This window comes from Pteropus vampyrus, unplaced genomic scaffold (assembly GCF_000151845.1).
Source record: "Pteropus vampyrus isolate Shadow unplaced genomic scaffold, Pvam_2.0 Scaffold206, whole genome shotgun sequence".
Classification (NCBI taxonomy): domain Eukaryota; kingdom Metazoa; phylum Chordata; class Mammalia; order Chiroptera; family Pteropodidae; genus Pteropus; species Pteropus vampyrus.
Window position 1 is genome coordinate 2,374,236 of NW_011888987.1, and position 5,560 is coordinate 2,379,795.

Below are 5,560 nucleotides of genomic sequence, written 5' to 3' on the forward strand. Positions count from 1 at the left end.
GGAATTTAAGGAATAAAAAGAACAAACTAATCAAAAACAGACTCACAAATATAGTGGACAATTTGGTGACAGACAGAGAGGAGGGGTTTTGGGTGGCTAGGAGAATGGGGTGAAGGGTTAAAGAAGTACAGATTAATAGCTGATGGATGGGGAGCACGTCATAGGGAATGCAATTAGTATTAATACATTGGCTAGGCGGAGGGTCAGGGGAGGGAGGGAGCAATTGGGGGAATCATTTTACTAACAATATAGGTATCTAACCAATGTACTGTATACTTGAAACTAATTAACATTTAAAAAATGAAAAAAACAACAACATAATGGTTTCCGGATCTTATGAAACAATTTGAGATATGAATCACCCAGTAGTTAGCCTAATTGGACTGTAGTTCAGAAGCTTCTGTGTTTTAAAGTAAACACATATTTGCCTTTTTCAGTTATATAATGCAATGCAAATATGTTATCTGACACGTTAGTGAAACTTGGGAAGCAAATTAGGATATTGTGTTGAGATAAGAATGTCGACGGGGTTACCTTTCACTTGGTCTGAGCTTTTCATATACTAAGTATGTAATGTTGGGAAAATCATAATCGTTTTTGGCTTCAATATCTTCAAATTTGTTTAAGTGAGAATTTTGGATTAGATAACTTTCATATACTATGAAAAATACCGGTTACTTTCATTAAGTGTTAAGCATTATTTCCTTCTTTTTCTTCTTTAATTTTCTCATAAATGAAAAGAAAACAAATAATTTGTACATATGAAATAGCTTCAGTGGCAGTCAAAAAATGTAACAAAGGAATAAGAAAATTCATTATAGTTCTAGAATCTTGATGAGAAGAGGGTGTGGGAGTGTGAACGAGGGTGCTAGGGAATTACTTTCACCCTGGAGATTTTGATTTGTATTCCATTACCCAACCCTCACCACCCCGTTTCCTTTGAGTCTGTCTTAATAAACTGTAGTTATTTATCTGATTGTGTCATCTGTATAAGTTGCGTTGGATGTGGAGAGAGAAAAAAAGAATAGAAAACAACAAAAAATTTCTCCTCTAGCATTTTATTTTTATTAAAAGTCTGATAGTCTTTTTATTATTGCATAGGTTTCCTGCAAATGCTGCATTATAATCATACCTATCTTTGAGTTTTAAAAACAGTGCTGCTTGATGATTTCACCAGCCTGAATTTTCCTTAAAACACAAACAAGATAGATTTTTCTTTTATTTACTTTCAATGATTTAAATTTTTGATTTCTCTGTTTCCATTGCATATTTTTGTTTGCCCTTTGAGAACAACGGCCTTTTGGTTGTCTGATCACAAAAAGATTTTGTTCTGTCAGATTTTGTGAACCATTGTACTTTGCATTTTAGTGTGTGGATCATTACTTACCCATTGCTGGTCCTTGTTTCTGACATATTTATTATTTGTTTGTGCTTGCGTCCTACTTGTTTTTTTTTTTTTTTTTTTGGCAAGGCAACCCTTGGTTGACCTCACAGATTGCAAGGACCTTGTCAGCTTACAATCCCTTATTTTTTTTATTTTTTACACCTACAGTACCCGATCTTCCTAGGTGGTCTCCCATCCAAGTACTAACCAGGCCTGACCCTGCTTAGTTTCCAAAATCAGATTGGATTGGTCTTGTTTAGGGTGGCATGGCCGTAGACCTGTGTTACCTTTCTAAGGTGGCATCTTCTTTTCATTTCTGTATTTTTATTTTATTTTCTGGCTGAGAATCAAGATTATCATTTGCCTATATATGGTTATACCATGAATCGAGTTCAAACTTTAAGCAATTTGCTTTATGGCTTGTATTATGTCTTATGAGTTGCTTTTGTTTTGTATATCTAACTAAATTTCCTTTTTAACTTTAAAGCTATCCTATGGCATTATCCCATGACTTTACCATCTCCCATTTCCTACCTCTTTCCTTTCCTTCTTCCTTTCTTTTTTTCTGTCCTCATTTTCTTTTCCCTTCTTCCCTTCTTTCTCTTCTCTTTAATTATTCAGCACTACTGCAAGCCACTATATTAGGTGATTTCCCTCAGTCTCTTTTATAAAGTCTTTTAACTTTCGCCCTCCATTTTATTAATATTATTTCAGCCAGTTACTTTTACATTCTTCCCAGAACTATTAAAAAGTTTCCAGCTGAAGAAAAAAAAAAGTCACCAGCTACTCAGAGGTTAGCTATGGTTTCTATTTGTGCATGTCAGGATAATTTAAAAGAACAAACACAAAAGACAGAAAAATAATTAGTTCTGGTACACCTATTTTCAGCATAATATCTTTTTACATCTTAGTCCTTGAGCTGATATTTTCCTTTTGAGTTGAAATAAGACATATGCATTCTTACTTGATTACTATAACTTTATCATTAGTAGTAACTGATTGCTAAATACTACTAAAATGTACTACCTAAGTAGGCTTTGCAGTAAATATCTTGTGAATTTAGATTAACCATTATCAGAATCCTGTGATCTGAAGCATTATAATCTTTTCATATTTATTAGCTGTCTTTTTTAATCAATTGATATGAAAACAAATCAATACATTCAATTATAACTTGCAAGTAATTCATTCAAGATGTAACATATGCATTGTTGTTAATATAATCACCTCTTAAATCAGTGACTACCATGTGTAAACATTTTATAAGTGAAAACCATATTTGAATAAAGCCAGTTAAATATCATATTTTGAATATCTAGGTCAATAGTTTCCCATAGATCTTTCTGTGATGATGAAATATTCTACATTATGCTGCCCAACACAATTGCACTAGCCATATGTGGCTACTGAGCACCTGAAAGTGGCCAGTGCCACTGAGGAATTGAATTTTTTAGTGTGTTTAATTTTAAAGAATTTACATTTAAATAGCCACACGTGGCTACCATATTGGACAGTACAGATCTACAACATTTAAAAATGTATTTAATTGTGTGATGCAACATTTAAAACAGACATATATGACCAACTCATTATACTCATTTTATTTGGACTCATTTTATTGAAAAACTACTTGGTTTACATTTTTTTAAGTAAACATGGAGTGAAAATACAAATCAGAATATTTAATACAATCACTGCTGGTGACTAAAGTAGTTTACTGAGGATAGGGTTTTAGCCCCCTCTTGTAATCTCCGTGAAGGCTCTCCCACAGACCTCACTTCTGTGAACAAGAAGTCTAAGTAAAAATACAGTATGCATGCTGCAAATGTAGTTTCAGTACAAATGTTCAAATGTCCAGAATAAGAAGAACGAGGAAATGATAACTCTGCTGCTTGAGACTTCATCAATTACAAAGAAAAACAATTTATCTTTGTTTTGACTATATATATATTTTATCAAGAAGAATGATTTTTAGATTGTAAAGTACTAAACAAATACCATGAACAAGGAAACAGAATCTACATTAGGGAAAGGATTATTAAAAAGGATTATTAAAAAGCATAAACAACTTCTATCACTCTGTAAGTTGAAAAAATTTGGAAACATAGTTTATGAACTGCTGCTTAGACCTTTTTAGTGAATATAGAGAGTGGAAATTTTGCCTAACGAGCTGTCCAAAGGGTGAATATGGAGATCCCTATTTAAAGAGGAAGGGGAAGGGAAGAGAGAGAAAAAGAGACGGAGAAAGTTAGGTGAGTTCACAAAGCTTATAAAATTGTGACTAGAACAAATTACTAAAATGATGATTTATGAGTTTTAAAAAGAGAAGTAATCATCACTTGATGCAACCAGGAGTTCACAGAGAAAAACTCTTGTCCAACCAATCGCATTATCTTTTTGGACAGGAATAAAGAAAAATGTGGTAGATGCCTTATCTCTAAAGCATTTGTCAAGGTTTCCCATAATAGCCCAAATAAGATAAAGAAGTAGGGAGTAGATGTAATGCAGTTAAGTAGATCATAATTAGTTAACTAATCCCAAAGAGAACGGATTAGCTGAACCATGGGCTCTATTTGTGTGATAAAGAGCTCTGCCTTTAGCTGCCCCCCCTCCCCCCCGCCCGCTTTTTTTTCTTCTCACTTTTTATCAGTAGCTTTGATTGGTGATGAATAACCTATTTTCCATAAGAGCCAATTCAAGAAAAAAAATATATTTGTGGGCTACAATATGAATGGAAACTTCCCTTTCTACCCACAAACATATATACATGTATACATCTCTTTTTTTTTTTTCATTTTGTTTTTACTTCTTAATTGAATTGATACCGTTTGAATTTCCAATAGTTTTCTGTTCATTTCTGCATTTGAATGATCCATCTCATTATGGGCATCAGAGTCCTGATGATATATGACCTTTCAACTGAAGGCTCACTTATGCTGGAATTTCTTTCAGTAAATCCATAAGCATACTTCCTGGAAATAACTACTGTTAACACTTTTGAATATAACTTTTTCCTACAAAATTGAGACTACAATGCATATATTTTCAAATAAAAATATATTTTTTTAAGTGAGGTTTTATCAACACAGTGAAATTTACCCTTTTTTATTGTGCAGGTCTGAGTTTTGACAAATGCACATAGTCTGTAACCACAATCACAAACTATTCAATCAGGTTATATATAGAACAGTTTTATTGCCCCCCAAAAAATTTCTTTATGTCCTTTATAGCCAGCCCCCCAGCTCTGTATTGTTTTAAAACCTGTTTGTTTTCTTCTATTCTCCTTGTTATAAATGTTAGCTTTCCTATGCTGCTTTTTTAAAATAATCATCTTCTATGCCCAGGCCCCGCCTGCATTATACATTACTTAAATTTTCTTAATTATTTTCTATAATTAAATAGAAAATTTTAATAGTTAATATATATTATTTTAAAAATAAACCCTTCTCCCAACTATTCCACAGCATATGGATACTGTCTTGAAAGATGTAGAGATTATTGTTGATTTACTTGAATTGTCAAAATCACATGACTGAGAAGACAACCTAACTCCCTTTTTCTTAAAGCTTTCTTTTTACTATTCTATCAAGGATAGTAGAGTCACTAGTTCTAGTCTAAATTCTGCTCACTACATTGGAGTTTCATGCCTAATTAACAAGCTTCAAGAAGGATTTAGACAAATTAGAAGGCATTCACATGATGGTAACCAGGATATAAAGTAACCTGTTAGAATGATTAGCCTATCTTACTTGATTCTAAGGGATAGAATGTTGACTAATAGTGTCCAAGCCTCAAAGAGATAAATTTGAGCTCAGTTCAAAGAAGAATGTTTTAACAGTGTTCCAAAGAGTGAGTGGACTAACTCTTAAGAGTGAGGTCTTTGTCATTTTTTGGTGTTCTAGCAAACCTTGAATATCTGATTAATAAGAGATTCTTGTGGAGCAGTTTCAAAAGCACAAAAGTAGTTAGACTTAACTACACAGTTCTTTACAATCTTAGATTCAAATATCCATAACAAAGCCTTGACTATGATTAATGCATTTGGGGAAGGGTTTGGGGTATTATGAATTTAGTTGCCAGCCCATCCCTCTGTCTTACTGGTTCTTCATGCCCGAACCCTTTAATGGCACCTGACCTAATGGCAGTATTGGAAGAAGAAAGTACATAGGCTCTTCT

General features: G+C 33.2%; 1 protein-coding gene and 1 pseudogene across 18 annotated transcripts in view; both read right to left on the reverse strand.

Annotated features, from left to right (window-relative positions):
• FOXP2 (forkhead box P2) overlaps nt 1-5,560 on the reverse strand; it is a 245,159-nt gene that overhangs the window by 202,780 nt on the left and 36,819 nt on the right. The window lies entirely within an intron of this gene.
• Nucleotides 1,544-1,662, reverse strand: LOC111746968 (annotated as a pseudogene).